This window comes from Hyperolius riggenbachi, chromosome 3 (genome assembly GCF_040937935.1).
Source record: "Hyperolius riggenbachi isolate aHypRig1 chromosome 3, aHypRig1.pri, whole genome shotgun sequence".
Taxonomy (NCBI): domain Eukaryota; kingdom Metazoa; phylum Chordata; class Amphibia; order Anura; family Hyperoliidae; genus Hyperolius; species Hyperolius riggenbachi.
In genome coordinates this window covers 250,684,596-250,709,436 of record NC_090648.1, presented here as the reverse complement: position 1 = coordinate 250,709,436, position 24,841 = coordinate 250,684,596, and the positions used below count along the sequence as shown (strand labels likewise).

At 44.2% G+C, this 24,841-nt stretch overlaps 1 protein-coding gene across 1 annotated transcript in view; it reads left to right on the top strand.

Moving 5' to 3' along the window:
• The first annotated feature begins 6,410 nt into the window (after nucleotides 1–6,410).
• The window catches only part of FAM107B (family with sequence similarity 107 member B), a 138,307-nt gene continuing 119,876 nt past the window's right edge, over nucleotides 6,411–24,841 (top strand). Inside the window, exon 1 of the mRNA XM_068276152.1 lies at nucleotides 6,411–6,477. The gene's annotated coding sequence lies outside the window, so the exon portion shown is untranslated. The remainder of the gene's footprint in view (nucleotides 6,478–24,841) is intronic.

Here is a 24,841-nt window from a genome sequence, read left to right as displayed (position 1 = left end):
GATTCTTGAGTGGATTGTAAATGAGCTTACTTACCCAGCTTTAGGCATTCCACTTATGAGATCTCCCTTCAGTCGGGGGCACCTCTAGCTACTTAATACTGAGGGTACCTCTGGCTACCTAATCCTAAGGGGCACCTGTAGCTACCTATGACGGGTAAGGCAGGAGAAGTGACAGCTGGGCCGCCATCCAGTACACTTGTGGTGCGCCTCAGCTGGGTTTGTAGATTCATGGAGGGTGAAGTCTAGGGTGCCAGGACATCTGTGCCTATAGGCTTCTATGATGTAAATCCGGGCCAACCCACTGGCTCTGTTCCTCCTGTGGCCGCCGGCTTCCATTTTGTAGCCCCGCCCGCTGCTATAAAAACACCATAGAGTTTTCGAACACCATGGAGTTTTTTTCTGGGGTAGGGGGTTTGTGGACGGGACTACGCAACAGAAGCGGGCAGCCACATGGTTCCAGGAGGTTTTCAGGAGGAACAGAGCCAGTAGGTAATCAAAACTTTTAAATGACAAGAAAATTGCACAATAAAATGAAAATAACATTTCACACTGTATAGCCTCTTTAATTTTGTGTCAGCTGAAACACAAATTTCATTATAAAATTGATTTTATCCAAGCTATCACTAAAAGCTGCATGAAAGGGGTGTCATCATTTGCATGCCTACAGCATCAAAGCCTAGAAATACTGAATCTGAGCCATAAATTGATTTGTTAAAAGCCGGTACTCCAGCCTCTTGTCATTTTTCAGAACGGAGGACAATTTTTTTAAGCATAACAGACAAAAAGCATGCTGCTATTGTTGCGTACATGTCAGGGACAATTATCTGTCATTGTATTTGTCTACAGATGTCATTTTATCTGCTCAATGAGACATGCTAGAGGTCTCCCCTTGAGAGTAACTCACTGTGACAGTTATTTAAAAATTAAAAATGAAAAAAAAATCTCATTTACTACAGCTGATGTCTCAGGGAGCTGTGTGCCTCAAGCCTTTGTTAATCCGGAACTAGGCTCTGCCCGTAACGTATGTGCAATTATTTCTATTTACAGCAGAGTCCAGCCAAAATAGTCTGCAGCATGAAGCCAGCTCTAACAGCCATGTGCTGCTTTTATTCTATTTAGGAGGTGGGATTGTTTACAGTACGTTACACAGACACATTGCATGGTTCAGGACAAAGCATTCCTAGCTTTCTCTTCCGGTTCTTCCACTGTGGACTGATTTATTTTGCCTTCCAATGAAACAGGAGACACTGAACAGCGCACATGTTATTTGGATATAAATAATAAATAATAAGCATATTCATGCTTTCAGCATTGTTCATTGTCATCTCAGCCATCAAATAGTAAGAACGGACTGCTTAGAAGTGTGTTCATTCTCCGCTGATTATGAAATATGAATGAAGTTATGGGACCCAATTCTCCATGAATAATATTATCACATTATGCTTTCAGACACTACATTATTTAATGCAGCTCTTGTCTGGTGAACCACATGGCACATGAACTTGATGTAATTTTACACAACTGTCAGATGCGAGAGGGTTTGGGGTATATTTCCAAAAGGAAGGTAAACTTAATGTGTGCAGATGTTACCTTTACAGGAATTTACACAATTTGCGTAACTCGCTACATAAAATGTGTAAGTCCTGGTAAACATATGCACTGTCTGCAGAGGCTACATTTACCATTCTTTGTGACCCTTTGTCACTTCTGCTCACATACCCGTCATTATGACAGAGCTGTTGACCAGCAGCAATATTGTTGTGGACCATGACAAATAGACAATAGATGTCATGCTTTAAAGTTCCATACTTCTAACACATATATTTAAAATGGCCGCTGCGGGAATTTGGGCTCCGGAAATATCTGCATGTAGAATATCGATAGAGTAACCAAATTACACTATGAATTGGTGGGTAATTATCGGCGATCTTTACTAATATTTTACCATGGCCTAACTAACCTCACTTCACTCTCACACAGAACCCTCCCTCTACTGATGTCTAACCCTATCACCCCCCACAGTGCCTAACCCTAAGGATTGTCGTCCCCCTACACCAATGCCTAACCCTAAGGACCCCTCTGCGGTTAGCTAAGGACCTTCCTGACAATTTCTAATACACTAGTTCATATCAACATTAGGCCTCTTTTATTTATCCCAAAACACCCCCAGGTCCATTTCCTAATTCATCCCTCCTGTGTATAAAGTACCCGCAGTATAGATCCACAGACTTTTGGTCTGCATCAATACCATGTTTATATCCGACACACTTTTTCTAGGTCTCGCCACCTCATTTCCTCTCATTTTTATACCAGCTGTGTTTGATTCATACCAATCAAAACAACTGTATAGAGTTCAAGTAGTTTAACAACCTGCGTTATACTGATATATGATTATGTTTGCTCTGATCTCTTCTTTTAAAGGACAGGTGCGAGATGAAAAAAAACAAGATCTACTTACGTGGGGCTTCCTCCAGCCCCTGGCAGCCTATCTGTCCCTCATCGCAGCTCCAGTGTCCAGGGATTCCCTCCGTTGCAGATGCCGACTTCACCAGGTCAGCATCTTCTGCACCTGTGCGAGCCGTGCCGCTTGCAAGCTCAGAACGCTCCAGGCCACGTGAACGACATCACGAGCAGTGTGGGCGCGCACTCGCGCAGGCGCAGAAGATGCCGACCTGGAAAGAGCAACGGAGGGGATCCCTGGACACCGGAGCTGCGGTGGGACAGATAGGCTGCCAAGGGCTGCAGGAAGCCCCAGGTAAGTAGATCTTGTTTTTTTTTCCACCTCGCACCTGTCCTTTAAAGCAAATCTGAAGCGGAAAAAAAAAGTATGATATAATGAATTGAGTGTGTAGTACGGATAAAGAATAGAACATTAGTAGCAAAGAAGAGTCTCATATTTTTATTTTTAGTTATATAGCTTTTTTTAAAATAAAATTGCATCACTCTGTGATATTTGCAGTTTAGAAAGCACACTATCTTTTAAAGGGAATGTCCGAGCTGCAAAATAAAATGACATCTACTTACCCAATGCTTCCTCCAGTCCCTAGCAGTCGCTATGTCCCTCGCTGCAGCACCGCTCTCAGCCGCTGGCTCCCGGTCCCCGATGGAGCAGAGGCCAACCTCGGTTGTCCCCCAGGTCATCCTCTACTGCGCATGCACCAGCGCCGCTGTCGATCACTTGCACATGGTGTTGGAAGCAGAACTACTGCACCTGCGCAGTACACTCCACACCACGTGCAAGTGATTGACAGCAGTGCTCGCACAGTAGAGGATGCCCTGACATGGTCGACCTCTGCACCGTCGGGAACCGGGACTGTATGCGACCCATGTTGGGTCGAAGAGCTCAGAGAAGCTCTTTTGCATAGATAGCATTTGAAGTTTTTTAACTCTTCCTGTACTGGAAAACAACATGAGACTTTTTTCTTTGCTACTAATGTTCTATTTCCTACCTGTACTACACATACAATTCATTATCTCATAAGTTTATTTTTGCTTCAGGTTTTCTTTAACCTCTCCATTGTGACTAACTTGGAAAGCTGTCTTGCATGGCTGTGTCAGCTGCTACCGAGATGGGAGTGATTACTCCCTATAGCTGTACGCATTTTGAAATCCACACAGCTGTGGAATCCATTCACACTGTGGAACGAATGTATCAGTGAAGTAAATCAACACAGCTAAAGGAATGTGAAGGCAGCAAAAAGTTTTACCACATGCTTTGTGCAGGCTTTTGCACCCACGAGACAGAGAGACAGGTAAATTCTAGATATATTTTACAACAAGCTGTATACTATTACAATGCTTACCAGCAGGCTTCCTAAAAAATATTTGGTTACAAATAACTTACAATATACAGTGACAATATATGCTATGTTACTAACAGTATTAATGGTACTACTAATGTGTATTACCAATACTTTGTGCATAAACCCCCATATGACCTAGTGCTGGGTAAAGCTAAAACTGGATTACGTATTATTTTCATTCCTGCAAGAACAACAGTTGATACGGTAGCAGGAAAAAAGGGCGCCGGCTGAGGGTGGACAAAAAGGGTGCCGCCATAGACTTTAATGCAATTATCGTTAATACAGCGAAAAAAGCATGAAAAAAGGGCGCCGTGACAAATTTCGTTAATAAGATTATAACATTATAGTTTTTGAGGTAGTTATCATTTTAGAAGTTTATAACAGTATAGTTTTTGTCATATTATTTCGTTAATAAGTACATATTTTACGTTTTCAAAGGTATTATCGTTAATAAATCTAAAAGGGTGTTTCTGCAGAGGGAGTGGTTAGTGTTAGGCAACACCAATGGGAGTGGTTAGGGTTAGGCACCGCCTAGGCGGCGGTTAGTTTTATGCAACACCAGGGGGGGTGGTTAGGGTTAGGCACCACCGGGGGGGTTAGTTTTAGGCACCACCAGGGGGATGGTTAGGGCCAGGCACCACCGGGGGGGGGAGGTTAGTGTTAGGTGCCACTAGGGGAGTGGTTAGTTTTAGGCATCACCAGGGGAGGGTTCTGTGTGAGGGTAGGGTTGGGTTAAGCAGTATTGACGAAAAGCGTTACGACATTTAAAGTTAATATTTATTTGTTATTATTTCTCGTTTATTTTTGCAACAGCAATTATCGTTAATAAAGCTTGACAATGATGATTCTCGTTAGCAAATTTCGTTAATACCTGCCGCCAAATTCGTTAATAACCCAGGTCCTTTTTTCACAGTGCCCTTTTTTCATGCAGGCGTTGATACACCTTCCACTAATAAATGTTGTGGTGATGCATAATATTACTTCAGTTAATACATTTGAAAGGGTGTTAAATAAGGACAAAAGGGCTTAAGCATAGTAGAAGCATGACTTGAGCACATTGATGGTTTAGAGAAATTACATAAACTTGCAAACCTTAAACATTGTCACCCTGGACTGCTTTCTTAAGTACTTTCGTATTATCCCATGAATAGTGTTATGTGTCTAGAAGAACACATGGAAGCATGTGATCAGTTTGGTCAGGAGGTAGATATGTTATTCTCTCAGAGCTTTGCAAATCAGCTGAACAAATGAATCACATGCTTCTCCATGAGTTCTAGACATGACCATCACTACCCTTCAACCAAGTTTGGCAGTCCCCTATTAAAAGTATTTTTATTCGATTGTCTTCAGCCCCAGCTAGTAAATAATGCGCAGAGAGAGGAAATGAGGGTGAATAGCTCAAGATTCGTGAAGACACTGATTCATACTGAGGATGAAGAAGAGAACCTCCCAGATACGTTGCTGATCAGGGATGCCATCAGAAATTTTGGGGCCCCTCACACATCATCAGACCTGCCCCCCCTCCCTGGGCACACCCACTGGTTGCTGTGCCCGCCCCCTAACTAGCCACCCCACCCCTGCGTCTGTGCGCAAAGTGCGTGGTGCGGAAAAAAGTGGGCATGACCATGGCATGTTGTGGATGGAGCCAAATACTAGCAAAATACAGGTAGTCCCCGGTTAACAAATGAGATAGGGACTTGTAGGTCCCTTCTTATTCTTTATCCGTTCTCTTTTGTCCCCCTCTTTTCTTCCTGTGCCTCTTTTATCCCCCTGTGTTACCTCTTGTCCCCTTCTGTCTCAGCTCGTTCCCCTGCCCTAGCCAGATATAGGTGGTGCCCCAGTATAGAAAGACCGCTGTAGCGGGCTCACTCATCTGTTCCCCACGTTCAAGTGCTGATGTCACTCTTCTCTCAGTGCTGGAACGCGGTGTGCTGGTTAGTGAGCCACAGGCCCGCAGCCATCACATGTGGCCCTTCCAGCGCTTTGGGGGGCCCAGGGCCCCTCACTGCAGTGTCAGCTGCCCCCCCCCCCCCCCCCTGATGGCTGCCCTGCTGCTGATCATCATGTTAGGTTCGTCTGGGATGATCATGTCTGGTTCATCCAGTACTACTCTAAACGTGCACTCTGCAGCCAGGTGCAGGAGACATCTCTCCATCAACACTCCCTAACTCAAGAAAAGTGCATCATACTGCCCAGGGACCTGATGCAAACAAAAGTCAAGATTCTTGGCTTTACAACAATGCTTTGCTGTTCAACAGTGTTTCAACAGTAAGCTGCCAAACTTGATGAAATAATACGTACGAACCCTTTCTTTATTTGGCATTAGTTCCGCTTTAGTTCTGAAGGCTTTATCTCTGTGATTAATGTGTATTTATTTACAGGTCAGAGCACATACTGTACATGTAACAACAATTTCAACTGCTCCAGTTCACTTACATATTGGCAGATTATAATGAGTAATTTATATTAATCAGTCCATTTGCTAATGATAATATTATAACATTAAATATCCAAAAGGTTTTCTATCAGATTGATGAAAAATCAGAGAATTGAGATGTTGACGAACTAATGAATTTCCTCTTGTCTCCCTACATGAATTATCTGCAGAATGACCAGGAACAGTTGCCCATTCCTGCAGATGGAGCAGTTTTGGCCTGCTGTGAATCCTTATCAGGTAGGACATAGAAGACACTTGTCATTTACCCTTTCCTGTCTTCTGTTTGTTGGAGGTGTTTCACTGGACTTGTATATCTTCTCTTGCTTACACGTGAAGGGTGTTTGAGGGGAGACACATACCAGACATGAACAAAACAATTACATCATGCTAAAGGCTTCCTTTAATATCTTTCAGCTTTCAACACAGTGATAACCATGTCCAGAGAACTCCCTGTTTTTCCACTAAACTGCAAGTAGAGACCGGTGTAAGAAAGATAGGAAACCTGGTCAGAGGCGGGAAATGGCAATTTATCATGACAGCACATTCCAAACAAAGCAATCAATTTTTTTTAAACACCAGTATCACCTGACTATGCATGTCCAGACATCCTTAGCTTCAGATTCACAGGAATGAAATAAGCCAGCCCAGAAAATCCATTATCCCCAAAAGAGCAATCAGCCAGGTGCGTCTGCTAGCGTACCATACACTGATATATACAACGATCATCCTGAGATCTTGCTGAAATAGACATCTGTAGGTAGAATAGGTGATAGGTGAAGAAGATCGAAGAAATATATATATATATATATATATATATATATATATATATATATATATATATATATATATATATATATATATATATATATATTCACATATACATAGCAACTAATATTGCATTTACCCTTTCCTAAAATTAACATTGGACCTGAGAAAGACAATCTTCTTTTCCATAGATGTTTAGAGCTCACTTATAGTCATGCAGAAAGACAATGCCAAGCTACGAGATTGGAGGGTAGCAGACTGGTATGCATTTTCAAAAATATCTGATCCATTTACATACAATAATTCAGAAAAAAATGCTGTAGAGTGTGGTGTTTAATGGTAATAGGCATGGATGAAGGAGCCACCTGATGGAACAGACATCACCTCTGTTGTACCTATATCTTTGATTGTCCTTACAAAACTTAAGACCTTTAAATAAACTTGAGCTCTTGAATCCCTCTTTCTTTCTTTCTATTTTTTTTCAGAGCCAGGATTATATGATTATAAATATTTATTTTCAATCTGCGATTTCCCACTCCTTAAAGAGACTCTGTAACAAAATTTCCAGCCTTATTTCTTCTATCCTATAAGTTCCTATACCTGTTCTAATGTGGTCTGTCTTACTGCAGCCTTTCCTAGTTGCACAGTGGCTGTATTATCTCTGTTATATAATCTAATCTTCTTTCCTCTGACGGCTTTGTTGGGCTCAGGCACTCAGGCAGGAATGTGCTGGTCTGCTTGTGATAGGATAGAAGCTATACACACCCTCTCCACACCCCCTGCAGGCTCTGTGTGAGTCACAGACTGAGCTCCTCTCAGCCTATCACACTGGTTAGCAGCCATGTCTTTTGTTTGTAAACACTGCCTAAAATGGCAATTACAAGCCAGGATTGCAGCAGGGAGTGGCAGTAACAGCACAGAGGGGCCCAGGAGAACATAATGAATAGAATGGTATGCTTTTTATTGTAAGAATTTTAGAGTACAGAATTCTCTTTAACTCCTTGCGTACCAGCAGCCACTGTCACTGTTCACGCCACTCACTGCAGGCCACTTGCTCTGTCGTCGCTATGATGACAGAGCTTTGTGAGCCAGTCAGTCATAAGCAAATTTCATTGGCTCCAGACCCTGTGATCACTGTGAGCCAATGAGCTAAGCTTAAAGTGTACCAGAGATCTAAAAATAGAAATAGCAGACCGCAGGAGGATGGGGAGGGACTGGATGTGTTTATGGGACTGGAGGAATCCCCGAGTAAGTATAGATTCTTGCTATTTTTAGATCTCTGGTTTACTTTAAGAAACACTGGACTAGCACCATATCCACACACAGATCCATACCCTGTATAGGACGGTGTAGTGTAAGAACCTGGTGATTTTTAAAGGGTAGGCGGGACTTTTTTGATGCTGAAAAGTATGTCAGCTGACTTCAGGAAACAGGAGGTGTACAAACTCTCTGGCATATCAGCACTCGTGTCTAATAGTCCAGACTATCATCATTTTGGGGTTTCTTTATTGTTTATCTTGAACAAAGGAAAAAGACAAGGATCAGGTCATAAAAACTAAAACTTGCAGGGGAAAACTAAAAAATGGCTGGTGAGAAAATAAAAAAGTGATAATTTATAACCTTAAAGGACATGGATAGTTTGCCTCTCTCTGTCAAAGCATATTCCCAGTACTGTATTCATGAAAACCAAATTTAATGTTTTGATCTTAAAATGGAGATCATGTGACCTGTGCCCAGCTTTCCATAACAAGTGTAAATTACCCCCGGGACATGTTCACTCCTCTCCTCCAGCTCTCTGCTGAATTCTTTCCCGTATGATAATTTCCTCCATCATCATCACTGAGTGCTGCTGTGACAATTATCTGTGACTGGAGATGGTGCTCATTTTATAAGCATTATTTATATATTAAGTATTCTATAAAATCTCAGAAAATTGGCATACTACTACTGGCATGTTGTGTCCATGGATCTTTATTGGCATATGTATAAGGCAGCTGTTATGCCAGACAGTGCAGTTTCATGATTCGTCTTCCCATGAATATAAGTAGCGAGGACGTGATGCTGCTAGCTACAATATATGTGGAAATGGAAGGATCTCACCAGCTCTGCCACATCAGTGTGCAAAACATAAAAACATAATTCACTTTTTTCTCTTTTTCTATTTGTGGCATGAGGCCTGCTAAATGAAAGAACCCGGGTGTCTGCATATTAAGTATATCTTTTCCATTTCTCACAAAGTGAACAGTACTTGGACTGATTCTGAAGCAGACAGTTTGGCAGCTATGAGACAGCTGACTTATGGGAAAAGAATCATCTTAAGTGTAGGAGAGAGTAGATCTCTAATAATGACAGTCCCATATGAGACGTGAAATCCACTTTGGTAGGCATTTAGGGAAATGGAAAAAAATGCATTTATCTTTTTGTCTGTATTTGGAGGAACACCTCCTAAAATATGCTGAGGTAGCTGGCATTAGTTTAAGTTGATATCAATTGCTGTATAATTGAAGACGGATGCTGAGGGGTATGGTGTGATCAGAGTGTGATTGCTCACAGGGCTGTATTTACTTTAAGGCAATCAGTGTAAGGTAATAAAAGCTAAATTAAATTATCACAGCACAACAACACCGTGATTTAAAGGACACCTGAAGTGAGAGGGACATGATGGCTGCCATATCTATTTTCCTTTTACACATCATTAGTGTCTGAATCATACATCTGAAACAAGCATGTGGTTAATCGAGTCAGACTTGAGTCAGAAACATCTGATCTAAATGCTTGTTCAGAGTCTATGGCTAAATGGATAAGAGGCAGAGTATAAGCAGGACAGTCAGGCAACTTGCATTGCTGTTAGGCAGCCTCTTTTTTTAGGGCTGGGCATCGTGGGTCCCTGCCCGGGGAACAGCAGCAGTGGTGGGGGGAGCAGTAACACACCTCTCCGAGATCCACACGCTGAAGATATTCTTTGTCCTTCCGTCCATTCCATTGCATTGGTAACAGCATCCCCTTTGGCAACATGCTCTTGTGTCACCACAAGAGGGCGCTGTTACCAATGCAAGTGAACGGACTGAAGGTGGAAGAAGATATTCAGTGGATCAGGGAGAGGCAAGTTACTACTGCAAAGTGGTGGTGGAGGCGGTAGGGGGGACCATTCTGGCTACCCACAGTATAGGGAGGGGTGGAGGCTCCCTGGCTACCTATACGGGGGGGGGGGGGGGGGGTAGGTCACTCGCTATGTATACTGTGGGAGGGGAGAGGGGCGCACTTGCTACCTATACCTATATAGGGGTGGCAATCTAACCGGCTGCATCTGGTTGCCATAATGCAACAAAGTACTCAAATCCACCAGGGAGCTACATAGCCGAGAAACTGTCCTATTGCTAGGTCTTCGGTACTCCTCGAGCAGTCTTTGGAACTGCTTGTGCCCCCAAGTAATTCCAAAGAGAAGCATATCAGTACTGCGCATATGCAAGCCTAGATGGATGTTAGGTGGCAGGTCGAATAACTTCAAATGGTGATGGCGCAGGAATGAGGGGAATGTCCCTGAACCAGGTATCAGAGCCTTCCATCTACTATGTATCCATCATTGGTAGGGCCGGATTTACCCAAAGGCACTGTAGGCAGCTGTCTACAGGCGCCTGCTGATGGAAAGGCGGCTCATTCCTCTCTCTCCTATGCAGATGCCTAAGCAGAGTGTATTGAGAGGTTACTCACACAGCTCTCGGAATTCCACTGATGAGATCTCCCTTCGGTCAGGGTCACCTCTAGCTACCTAATACTTAGGAGCACCTCTAGCTGCATAATACTGAGGGTACCTCTGGCTATCTAATGCTAAGGGGCACCTGCAGCTACCCATTATGGGCACCGGAAAAGTGAGGGAGGAGTGGCAGCTGGGCCAGTCAGCACACATGTGGTGTGGTTCGGTGGGGGTTTTGTAGGTTCATGGTGGGCAAAGTCAAAGTTGCCAGGACATATGTGCCTATAGGCTCCTGTGATGTAAATCCAGGCCTAGTCATTGGAAATGAAGTGGCTGAAGTGGTTGGTAATACTTTAGAAGTTATTCACAGTGCAGACCACTGCCTTGTGATAGATGTTTCTTGCTCACTCTGGCTTGAGTATAACTTCATTCAGTGTAACTAATTTTGTAAGCTTTTTGCAGCCTATTACTATTGATGAGACATAATTTAACCAAACTTGTAATGGTACCTATGTAAAGGCTTCTATTGCTGACTTTTTTCTTTGGAAGTTGCTATTTTCCTTCCATGGTTTTACTACTTATGTTTTCAGTGCTCTCAGACAACTATGTAGATTATCATGACCTGGGCATGCCCTCATTATCCTTCATTATCCTACCCAAGCTTGGCTGTGTGGGGTAAGTCTGGAGGTCACAGCCTGAACCGACTGTTTACTAGGGTTACAATATACTGATTATTGCTGCGCTTCACACAGTCCTAACCCACACAGTTAAAGTCAAAGTTCTGACGTTGAAAATTCTCAGCAGTGGAGCACGCTATAAATGGCCACCTACATCACACAAAAGTACTTTCATCTAAAGTAGAGCTCTTGGTACAGATGGCATAGATAATTTCCTGCATCTTCGCCCAGCCAGCAATCTGCACAGGTACCAAACACCTCAAAGAAAGTGCCTTGGTACATGGACAACAATTCACCCAGCAGGTCCCTTAGTCGCATTCAGGTTAGAGTGAGAAGGGTAAGGTGTCCACCATCAATACTCCGGGGTCTAGTGAGGAACACAAATTTTGCATAATCATAATTTGGCATTGTAATTTGCAATTAAGATGCAAAATGCGTAATTTCGGGAAAACTCAAAAACAGTAATTGGTAACCATAATTTCACTTAATCTTCATGTAATTTTGCGCTGAATTTAGTGGTTAATAGCAAAGCTGCCATACATGCTATCTTCAACAAAATTGCACGTATTTTGAGGGGAATAATGGGAATATTGGGAACAATTCAAAAAAGTGACAATTTAAAAACCATTTTTCCTTTGCATTTTTAAAATCCATCTAGGTATTTTTGAAAAATTATTGGTTTTTTACTTTTTCCCACTATTCATCTCTGGGGTCGCCCCCCCCCCCCCCCCCCTTGTTCCCCTGCTCACTGCACTGCTTCCTTGAGAGACAACTTGTAAGTAACACTGGGACTTCCTCTCTACCAATCTGAAACAAAAACCTCCAACAGAAAAACTGATATTTGTAAAACTGATTTATTAAAATTGTATTTACATATATCTGTGTTGAGAACTGTCCATAGAACTAATGCAGAAAAAGCAGTCCTGGAGGACATCCAGAGGCTGCCATCATTACCTAGATGACAATATTGTCAGGGTGAAGCTCTGAAGAGAGACCAGCCAGTCTTTCACTGTGAGCACGAAACTAACCTGCCCACCTCCTCTCTGCTGCTTATAGAGATTAACTACGGTATTTGTTACAGCATTGCAACACCGCATTGCATCGCTGCAGAGAGGGGTGGGATGAATCTGGGAGATCTGCTTGGTGCTGATCTCCACATCAAGACATGATGTGGGTGGAGCCAAATATTAGCATAATACAGGTTGTCCCTGATTAATATATGACATAGGGTACAGGTGGTGCCCTCAGTATAGGTAGCGAGGTTTAGGTGCTGCAGTATAGTTATCTAGGTACATGTGGTGCCCTCAGTATAAGTAGCAAGCTATAGGTGCTGCAGTATAGGTAGCGAGGTACAGGTGGTGCCCTCAGTAATAGGTAGCAAGCGATAGGTGCTGTAGGTGCTGCAGTATAGATAGCCAGGTACATGTAGTGTCCCAGTATAGGTAGCAAGCTATAGTGCTGCGGTATATAGGTATCCAGGTACATGTCGTGCCCTCAGTATAGGTAGTAAGGTTTAGGTGCTGCAGTATAGGTATCCAGGCACATGTGTTGCCCCAGTATATGTAGCCAGGAATAGGTGCAGCTAGTATAGATAGCCAGGAATAGCTGTAGCCAGGAATAGGTGTAGCAAAGTACATGTGGTGCCCCAGTATAGGTAGCCAGTAATAGGTGTAGCCAGTATATATAGGAATAGGTGCAGCCAGGAATAGGTGGTCAGGAACAGGTGTAGCAAGGAATAGGTAGTCAGGAATAGGAGTAGTCTGGAAAAGGTGCAGCCTATTTCCCCCTGCACCCTCCCCGTTTACATATTCTGCTGCCTGATCTCCTCCTCCAGTCAGATCCCCCTCCTGCCCAGTGGCTGTTCACATCGCATATCAGCGGTGACATCATGTAAGCAGCCAGCTGGCAGCCGCGAGAAAATGCCCAATACCAGTGCTGCTCGTATACAGGAAGTAAACATCACTTCCTGTATACAAACAACACCGTTATTAGGCATTTCCTCGCTGCTGGCTGCTTGCTTGCGTTATGTCACCGCTGATATGCAGTGTGAACAGCCACCGAGGGGGATCTGACAGGAGGAGGGGATCAGGCAGCAAAATAGTACAGCGGTGGGGAAGGGGGGGAGCCGGCAGCAGCAGAGCGAGGCACGCCTGCTTGGGGACTCTCGCGGGGTTGTGCCTCGCTTCTACGCTGGCGGTGCCCCTGCCAGGCCCACTATTCCCCGGGCAAACTCGTAAGGGGGGGGGGGCTATTGTTATACCACTGCTCTTGGCAATAAGGAGGTACTGACTGCAGCTTAACATAGCACTTCTAATTAATGCACATGTACTATCATATGCAATAAAATAATGGGAGGTTAAGCTTCAGTGATTAGTGCCAGGGTTGTAGAAAGCAGAACTCTTGACCCGGTAAGAAGTTTTCCAGCAGAGCACTCATTCACGGTAATATCACCTCCACTTTTGTACTCCAGCTGTCAGACAGTATAGCTAGTCAGCCTCTGTTAATGGCCTGAGCCCCTGCCATTCATCACCCCCACCCCCCCACCACCAGACTTGTGAATCTTAAAGTGAACCAGACTGAAGCACCCTCATGTATTTTACCATGTATATCAGTGGGAACATTAGAGAAAACACCTACCCTGCTCTCTGTTTCATCCTTCACTGCTCAGCCTGCTTCTAATCAGCGCTGATAAAATCCCCGACTGAGCATTCAGTCTGGCTTTGCTCAGGAATCATCATAGCTGAGTCTGTATGCTCTGATGTCTTTTGAAGCCCAAGCCCGCCCCCTTCTGGCTCTGCTATAATGACTCAGCTATAATGAATCCTGAGCAAAGCCAGACTGAATGCTCAGTCAGGGATTTTATCAGGGCTGATTAGAAGCAGGCTGAGCAGTGAAGAATGAAACAGAGAGCAGGGTAGGTGTTTTCTCTAATGTTCCCACTGATATATATGGTAAAATACAAGAGGGTGCTTCGACTCTGGTTCACTTTAAACAGAAAGAGATCCATTTTTCCCCTTAGAGAAATGTATGGCAGCAGCCTCTATGCTCAAGCTTAACCTCTTTCTGGTTCATTTTGAAGATTGCAGTAGAGTATTGTACCGTGTTAGCCAGTAGTAAAAGAATTAGTAAAAGAAGAAGGCATAGCAATAAAAGCAGCATTTCAAAATGCATGTGTGCATCTTTCTTTTTCAAACTCAATAGCCTTGATTCCAGTGTTATCAGGTCAGCAGCAGTGGATGTGGCAACCAGATTGTAACAGAGCAGACCATGTTAATAGGTAAACAGAAGACAGATTAACTGTTCATTTACAAAACAGAAAAAAAGCTGCTTGCTGAAAAGAAACTATACCGTACTTCAGCCCCATATGGAGGATGATGGGTTGCACTTTTCTTATCAGCTAACTGATGCCTTTTGACAGCTGAGCAACTAATATTATATATAGAAGAAAAGAGCCATCCATCTAGCATAAGGCAATCAAAATTGCATACAATAAGTCCGTGAAAGAATGAACAATTTTATTGGGGACATATCCCTTTAAAAACAATTAAAACATGGCAAGGGATACAGGTCTGGCATCATCCAAATGATACATACAATAATGATCATAATAAATTACATCCATTGATATGGTATAGTAGACAAGGATAATGAGGCAAACATTTTTTTTTTCAAAAACACTCAAAGACCTTTAAGCGCACCTAACACCATCTGTATCTGGCTGCTCAATTGGTCACAGGGATAAATGCCCGTCAATAGTGAGAAAATAGATAGAGTGCTTACCACCAAGATCCCCGCAGGACAGTCAGGCCAGTACCCCCCGCCGTATCTCACATGTATCGCAGACCCCTCTGCTTCGTCAGAGATAGTCAGTCAGGGCAAGGAAACCCCCTTATATCGTATTATGTAGCGCACAATAACGCTGCATCTGCCGCGTCTACTTCCTGCTGGGCGTGGCCACGCCCCGTGATGTCACCGCGCTGTGCGCTCCAGCTGGCGCACTAACGCGATGACATAGTTGCTGAAGACGGGCAAGTGTATTTGCCCATGCTCCGGACCGAAAGTATGTCAAAAAGTTATTAAAAGAAACAGAAATATTTAAATAAATAAATAACCTAAGATCTAACCTGGACCTTGTGCTAATAAAGGCATCTCTAAACAGTTATATTAGATGGAATTCAACACCCATAAATTTATGAATATAATAACTAAATAAATTAATAATAGCCATCACAATACACCTCAAACATTACAATAAGTGCATACAATATTTTTGTGCTATAATTATACACAATATATACAGTATCACCAATCAAGGTAAGTTAACAGTTGAATTGGAAGTCCATAAAGTGAATTTATATAACATTTATAAATAAGCATATAAGTATAAACAGTGAAAAGACTTGTATGTTTTAAAGTGCTGATGTGTCGATTCCAGTGGTTCATACAATATTTGATCTTCTTGTGTAAAGTGTCCTAGTGCAATCTGAAAAGTTAATATATAAAAAACTAAATAAATAAATATTCATATAAAAATTCATATAAAAATACATGTCAATTCTCCAACAGCATCAGGCCGCTACTCACTTGCAGCCCCATGCGAGAAAATTTACATCTACTTGAAAGTGCCCATACCATATTCTAGTAGATGATACGGTGATCGTTACATCTTGCCGTTACTCACTCCCGGCATGTGCAACTCCATAATTAAGTTATAGTGATAACCAACCTTCCACATTGTGTCACCTCGCAATTATATTATGGTGATATCTCACCTTACACATTGTGTCACCAACTGGGTGTGTCCTAAAAAGTGCATCGTGCATGAAACTAAACAAGTGAAGAAAGTGACTAGTGTTAAAGATAGTGATAGGTTCCAATCTAGTGATACTCACCTGTCAACTACATTTGTAGAAACGCATTTGCACAAATCTATATAAGTCTGAAAGAAAGTATTTTAGTATATTAAAACCGATTAAAAAAGACCATAGATATCAAGGCATGGTAAAACATCAGCCACCTTCAACAAACGTCTACTGAGGGAGATAACAGGCAAAGCTGAATTCATCATTCAGTCCTGCCGGGCTACGAGTTTGTAATTTGTGAATCCATCTCATTTCGGCACGAAGGAGTTTGTTGATTATGTCTCCCTCTCTGATATTTGATCTAATATGTTGCAATCCAGTGAACAGCCAACCTCTTAGGGATCCTCCATGGCTATTAAGTGCATGTGTTGCCAACGTTGTTAGGGTTTTCCCATTCATTTTATCACGTCCAGCCAATTTTGCTACGGACACGTGTTTTTGCAGCCTCACTTTGAGCGCATTTTTAGTTTGACCCACATATTGCCACCCACAAGGGCACTGCAATAAATAAATAACAGCAGTGGTTTTGCAATTAATAAAATCATGTATATAATATTTTTTCCCAGTATTTTTGCAGGTTACATATTTTGTTGCCTTCATGTTGGGGCAAATTGAGCAATTTCCACATGCGTAGCTCCCCTTAATCCTCTTACTATTAACTGATCTCTGAAAGTGACTACTGCACAATATGTTTTTCAGAGTGGGTGCCTTTTTGGCTGTGACGCTAGGGTGTTCGGTCAGAAATGGTTTTAATTCCCTATCATTCAATAAAATATTCCAATGTTTAGAAATGATCTTATACAGATCATTCCATTGGCAATTGAACGGGGTAGTAATTCTCACTTTCCCATTTTGATTCTTGTTTTTGTTAGATCTCTTTTTGGGTTGTAATAATTCAGATCTAGGGGTTGCTCTTGCTCTCCTCATTGCTGTCTCTAGACATCTTCTAGGACAGTGTTTCTCAACACGTGGTTCGCGTACCCCAGGAGGTACGCGAGACCACAGCCAGGGGTACGCAGTGTGATCAGCTGTGCAAGACTAGTGTCAGCCTGCCAGCTGCGCTTCTCACGTAAACACGTAAACGGTGCCAGTATTTGTCGGTAAATTTCCCTGCAGAGCCACAGACATCAATACCCCGCCTCTCTTCCTAGATTGGCTTGCCGGGGACAATCTCAGCCATTTAGGAGAGAGAGTGTTGCCCCGCCCCTGGCTGTGTGTGTACGCAAGCAGGCTGGCCGCTGGTGGGGGACTGAGGTAGGAGGGAGATTTGAAAGGCTACATTGCCTGTCAGTTGTACGGATCCCTGCGCTGGAGACAGTTAGAATGCAGAGACGTTGCCAGCACGTGATTAATGTGCTGCTTCTGTTTGAGGTGGAATGTGGAGGAGAGGACCGGTCTGCCATAATTTCTGCCTCCCGTGTGGTGTGTGCACACAGTGAAAACAGCGCTGACACAGCCCAGCCCCCCAGGCAGCAGCATCATGTTTCAAGAGAAGAGAGAAGTCACCCAGATGACTTGTCACAGCTGAATTGCTGTGTAACAGCAAGAAAACAGGTAGCAAAGTGGACTCTCCCTCTCCCCCCTCCCCATCTCCCTGTCTCTCTCCTCTCCCTGTTTCCTTCCCCCTCTCTCTCCTCCCCATCTCCCTGTCTCTCTCCTCTCCCTGTTTCCCTCCTCCTCTCTCTCCTCCCCATCTCTCTGTCTCTCTCCTCCCCATCTCCTTGTTTCTCTCCTCTCCCTGTCTCCCTCCCCCTCTCTCTCCTCCCCATCTCCCTGTCTCTCTCCTCTCCCTGTTTCCCCCCCCTCTCTCCTCCCCATCTCCCTGTCTCTCTCCTCCCCATCTCCCTGTCTCTCTCCTCTCCCTGTCTCCCTCCCCCTCTCTCTCCTCCCCATCTCCATGTCTCTCTCCTCTCCCTGTTTCCCTCCCCCTCTCTCTCCTCCTCATCTCTCTGTCTCTCTCCTCCCCATCTCCTTGTCTCCCTCCCCCTCTCCACCTCATCTCCCTCCTCCCCATCTCCCTGCCTCTCTCCCCCCTCTTTCTCCTCCCCATCTCCCTGTCTCTCTCTCCCCCCTCTCCTCTCCATCTCCCTGTCTCTCTCCCCCCTCTCCCTGCCCCCCTCTCTCCTCTCCCTGCCCTCTCTCTCTCCCCTCTCCCTGCCCTCCCTCTCTCTCTCTCCTCCTCTCCCCGATCTCTCTGTCTCTCTCCTCCTCCCGCCCATCTCCCGGTCTCTGTCCCCTCTCTCTGTCCTTCTCTCTCCTCGTCCCTCTCCCCTTCTCTCTCCCCCCATCTCCCTGTCCCCCCCCCCCCCCCTTCTCTCTCTCTCCTCTCCCTGTCTCCCTCCCCCCCTCCCTCTCCCTAATCTCCCTGTCTCTCTCTCTCCCCCTCTCCTCCCCCCACTCTCTCTCCCCCCTCTCTCTCCCTCTCCCTCTTCTCCCCCCACTCTCTGCCCCCCCCCCATCTCCCTGTCTCTCTCCCTCTCTCTGTTCACTCTTTCTCTCTCTGTCCCTCCTCCCTCTTCTCCCTCTCTTTCTGTCCCTCTCTCCATCTCCTCATCCCTCTTCTCCCCCCCCCCCTATCTCCCTGCCTCTCCCCCTCTCTCTCCCCCTCCCCCTCTCTCTTTCTCTCTCCCTGTCTGTCTGTCTGTCTGTCTATATCTTGATTAAGCAAGCTGATGAGAGGAGCACGAACTTAGCGCACACCATGCTGTGGTAGTGCAGCATAGTGTGCACTAGTAACTTACATGTGCTCCTCTCCTTTTAACTAACGGCCTCTCCACTCGTCACGGGGTACTTCACTGGAACTGAATTGCAATAGGGGGTACTTGGTTCGAAAAAGTTGAGAAACCCTGTTCTAGGATATCCTCTTGCCTGAAAGCGCTTCTTGAGAATTTCAGCCTCAAGTTCAAAATCTGTTGCCCCTGAGCAATTGCGCTTCACCCTATCCCCGAAATAATTGGTCTACCAGGGAGACATGAGGCATTCTTATGAATTTTGGGAAGCATGTAAAAAGTTGCAATGGTCGGTTTTGGCTTCCACAAAAATTGCAACTCCTTATCCGAGATGCTACCTTCCATCTTTGCTGCATCAAGGAGAGATCTAAAATCCACTTGATAACGTTCAAGTGGATTGCAAGGTAATATCCGATAATATTTTGTGTCAAAAAGTTGACGCTTGGCTTCCCGCAGGTACATCTCGATTGGCCAAACCACCACGTTTCCCCCCTTATCGGCCTCTTTTATGAGTATGTCTAATGTCTAATATAACTGTTTAGAGATGCCTTTATTAGCACAAGGTCCAGGTTAGATCTTAGGTTATTTATTTATTTAAATATTTCTGTTTCTTTTAATAACTTTTTGACATACTTTCGGTCCGGAGCATGGGCAAATACACTTGCCCGTCTTCAGCAACTATGTCATCGCGTTAGTGCGCCAGCTGGAGCGCACAGCGCGGTGACATCACGGGGCGTGGCCACGCCCAGCAGGAAGTAGACGCGGCAGATGCAGCGTTATTGTGCGCTACATAATACGATATAAGGGGGTTTCCTTGCCCTGACTGACTATCTCCGACGAAGCAGAGGGGTCTGCGATACATGTGAGATACGGCGGGGGGTACTGGCCTGACTGTCCTGCGGGAATCTTGGTGGTAAGCACTCTATCTATTTTCTCACTATTGACGGGCATTTATCCCTGTGACCAATTGAGCAGCCAGATACAGATGGTGTTAGGTGCGCTTAGGTCTTTGAGTGTTTTTGAAAAAAAAAATTTTTTTGCCTCATTATCCTTGTCTACTATACCATATCAATGGATGTAATTTATTATGATCATTATTGTATGTATCATTTGGATGATGCCAGACCTGTATCCCTTGCCATGTTTTAATTGTTTTTAAAGGGATATGTCCCCAATAAAATTGTTCATTCTTTCACGGACTTATTGTATGCAATTTTGATTGCCTTATGCTAGATGGATGGCTCTTTTCTTCTATATATAATTTTGGTAAAATTCATCCATGGCGTTGTATGTTATTATATTTTGGCTCAATTTTTACAGTTAGCTGAGCAACTTATCTCTGATTTACAGCAAAGCAGAGAGGGACCAGCGGGGATCGTCTGATGCCGGACATATGTGTTTGCAGCCTTAAAAGCACAAACCCCACCCCTCCCCCTTGCAGCGCTAAATACTTACTGAGTGTTAAATTCTTACCGCCCTGTTGCTTCTAGTCCTCAGTGCATGACTACTGGTGTGTCACCTGGCCGACGTCGGGTCATGTGACACGCCGAGAGCACGGAAGCCGGAAAGCCGTTAGGACGATTAGAAGATGGCGCTGGGCACTCTGTAAGTAGCCCAGCAAAAACTCCACAAAACCCTTTAAAACACAGTCCTCGTTATCTGCTCAGACACACCGGTTAGTTGATTTTTCCGGTAGCCTGAGTTCTAGATAACGGAGTCTTTGCTGTACCAAGAGACTCACTCTGACAGGAAATACAATCATTTGTCAGCTGAGAGAATACATACACACGAGTCACTGAATCAGGCTTCTCCCCCTGCAAACCAATTTCATTGCACTTTTTATTAACTTCATTATTTTATTCACTTGAATTAGACAACTACTAGCCCTTAATCCTAGCAATAGTTGCATCTGAACCAGGTTCCTTCTGCCTGTGGATGCTGTTAGCTCTATTTGAGGCGTGTTCCACGTCCTCATTTTTATCTCCTTCTGTGTTTAGTGATATTCTTGCTAGACTGGGAGCAGGTGGCAGAGGAGAGATTTGCATTTGCTTTCCTCTTGGAGGGCATATTATTTACATTTTCTCTATGAAGTAGTGTAGGTAATAGCTTAGTGCTTATAATTAGAGTTTCATTAATTTTACACCAGCTGCTGTGTGTAAGGTGCCTCCCATACTCCCTGTTGTACTCCCGCATCTGTCCTTATATATCACAGCAGACTCCCGCATTCACCCTGTGTCTTTCAGAATTCCTTGTTTCAGTGACATATGATAAATAACATGTCAGAAAGTTCTAAACTTTCAGCTGATACAGGTATTTATTGTACATCCATGCTTCAGCTATAAGCTCTGTGTTTTGTATGGAATCTGGTGTCATCAGTATCTGCAGGCAGTGAAGGAGGATTAATGCTATTTGTTTTAATTTAGTAGTGTCAGGATGCTCCCCCAACCCTAGTGGTGAAGTGTAAGAAAATGTATATGATGTCTGCCTAATCTTCTGTCACCTACCATGCTGAGGCATGCGTTCACTGATTATATAACAGCTGTGCTGGCAGCTGGGAAGTTTCTGCTTAGCTAGTTTGGTACACCGCAATGTACTGATGGATGTGCACAGTACATCTGGGCAGATCTAGTCTAAATGTTGGCAGGGATAGAATACAGAAATAATGTTTTGTTGTGCAGATAAGGTGCGCTAATATTTAATGGGCCTTTTAAGTTGCATCTAAAAGAATGGCCAGATGTATTGTATTGTATTGTATTTTGTCCAACATTTAAAAACACTGTTCTGCACATATCAATAGGAAAATATAACATACCATATTCAACTAGGATTTAAAGTGAACATGAAGGGACCTAAAAAAAAAAACTTAGATACTCATCTAAAAGAGGTAAGGCTCTGGGTCCCATAGAGCCTTCCCAATCCTCCCTCCATCCCCTTATTCCATCATTATCACCCCAGAGCTGGGACAAAGTCCTCCAGCACCCAAGGCTGATACAGCAAAGTGCACCCCTCCATCCCTCCCACCCCAGCTGTCACACACTGATTGATATTAGACTAAGAGGCGGCTCAGGCTCCCAACACCTTAATCTACTGTATAGTTATCTGGCTTGCAGAACCCTGCCATGTATCCCATTTTCTTATTTCTCTCTGCTTCAAACACAATAGGGGAATGATAGCTGAGTGAGTTGTGCGCCCCCTCTTATACTGTGCCCTGACCCCTGAGGCTGGAGCCTCTCTCACCTCTGCATCGGCCCGGGCCTGGCTGTCCCCCTGGTGAAGTTATTCAACCAGCAAGACGAAGACGTCTTTGGCCCTCCTTGGGCAGCCTTCAGAAGGAGCAGGAGACCAGACTAATGCATGCTTAGTACATATCTGCCCGTCTTTGGAAGCACTAAAGGACGCAACTGCTTCTGAAGCCTTCTGAGGAGAACCAAAGGCACAAGGGACATCACCCTTCAAACCCAGTTCCCTTTGCCACCGATTACCATTCAACCCTCAGTGAGTAAGGTTATTCTGAAGGGTTTTAACGCTACAAAGTAACCCTTTGAATTGGTTGAGTCCATACACTATACAATTTTGATTGTATGTACAGCTAATAAAATCTGCTATCTTGTTCAGAGATCGCATAAGCTCCCACCACTTTTCATTTGAGCGTGAGAAGATTCTATGCTAACTCTATAGCTAGTCCTGTAAGAAAAAGGGTTATTTCAACAGCCTCACTAGATATAACAATATCCTCTATAATAATGCCCCTGCGTCCCTGCGTCCTCATTTGTCCCTGTGTCCGTGCGTTTGGCTTACTGAACATGCGTGGCACGCGGGTGGAAGTTGCGACTGCAGGAGGATGGGGCCAGGGCGCAGTGCACGCGCGGGTTCCAGTCGCGGGCCATGGATGCGCGGCTGCACTTTGTGGCCGTGCGCGCTGACCTGCAGGCAATGCAGTGGTGACAGGGGCGGGCGGGGAGGGGGGTTGTGAAGGGAGAAGCCTAGCGCCCATTATTGTGACGGGCCTTAGGTCTAGTATATTGATAAAACAGCTATGGTATTGTTCACACTGAAAGGCAGAATTCTTTGCAGAGCATAAAGCTATAAAGCAAAGTTATAAAGTGGCCATTGTCCAACATTGCGATCAACAAAGGGGGGCGCTATGCCAGACCAATCCGCAGTGGCGCCCCTACAGGGACCCAAAATGCGCCTATATATTTCTATTACATGGCGCAGTAGCGGGGAATGGGGCCAGCAGCGATCAGAGTGTTGGACTTAGCCTGACACTGATCTGCAGTGGATGACCCTGTACTGGGTTTTATCTGGTAATAGCACCATCTAGCGGCAGTCAGTTTTAATATGTGTGCATTATTTTATAGACTGATCATTTGCTATGGAAAGGCCATGTTTTATCCACGAATACACTGCTGACAGCACATTAGGATAAACAATCTGGCGCAATGCAAAGATATGAACATATCTATATAGCAGTATGGGCAGCGCGTTCACATGCAGAAACAACTTATGTTACTGCGCAACTCACGTAGTGTGAACCCAGCCATAGTAATTGTATTCAAGGGGGTGCATGGCAATATTTCATTCAGTCACTTTATCATTTTAGCCTGGCTTACTGGAAAACTAAAACCTTTTTCTTTTCATGGAATTTTGCAAAATACACGTTTTGTGACATCTTGTTCCTCTGGGAATTAACCCATAGAAAACTTATGCGGCAGATTTCCTGTTAGTATGGGGAATTTTAAAGGAAACCTGGAATGAGTGACTAATGTTTTTTTATGACATTTTTATTCCATTTTAGAAAATGCCATTTGCCTGGCTGTCATACTGATATGGAAAAAGCCGGCGGACTCAGAATATCTGACCTGCATAAACAGCACTTGCTCAGGGTCAGACTAACCAACAAGCTCATGGTGAACCAGAACTCATTGGAGTGTGTAGGGCTACAATGGTCCAAAAAGCCCCCTTACTAAAATGTATGGAAAACAAAAGTTTGCTGTCTTAAAACAGAAAGTATTTGTGATAATTCAGTGACTCATCCTAGTTTACCGAGGTTACATTCATATGCATGGCTGCAGTGGACTTTTAGTGAGCATTTCTACTGCACTCCTAGCACTCTCAGCTACCAGTGATGCTGAATACATTCTGCTGAATCACTAAATTCACAAAGCACTGTTGTTGTTTTTTTTTATTTTTTTTTTTTTTAGAGGTGCTGCTCAGTGAAGCAGGTAATTTGGATGTCGGAGGCACCGGAGAAGTTTGTGTGTTACCTTAGGCAGGGCCGGTTCTCTCATGAAGCAAGGTGAAACATTTGCATCAGGTGCAGAGATTACAGGGGCAACATTTTTGTACTGTATTTACACTCACAAATGCAGTCAGAGTAGGAGGAGAAGCAAGAGGAGAGTGAGGTGAAGCGGTCATCACTGGGGAAAAGCAGCTTGTTGTGCTGTGTGAGGAGTCGGACAGTGAGGAGGGCGGAGGCAGGAGAGCAGAAGTGTTTTATTTGACTTGCACAGCAGAAGGGAGGAGGTGACACTGCTGTCCTGACTGAGGAGGAATAGGAGGAATGGAGTGGCTGAGAGTGAGCAGTCTGTACAGGAGCGTAACTAGAAATCACTGGGCCCCACTGCGAAATTTTGGATGGGCCGCCCCATAGGTGCCAAATAATCGTAATGGGGCAGCGTTTCACTATAAAATAATCGTAATGCAGCAGTGTTTCACCAGAAATTAATTGTAAAGAGGGCATCATTTTACCAGAAAATAATCGTAAAATGGGCAGCAGTCACCAGAAAATATTCGTAAAGTGGACAGCATTCCCCAAAAAATAATCGTAAAGTGGGCAGCATTCACCAAAAAATAATCGTAAAGTGGGCAGCA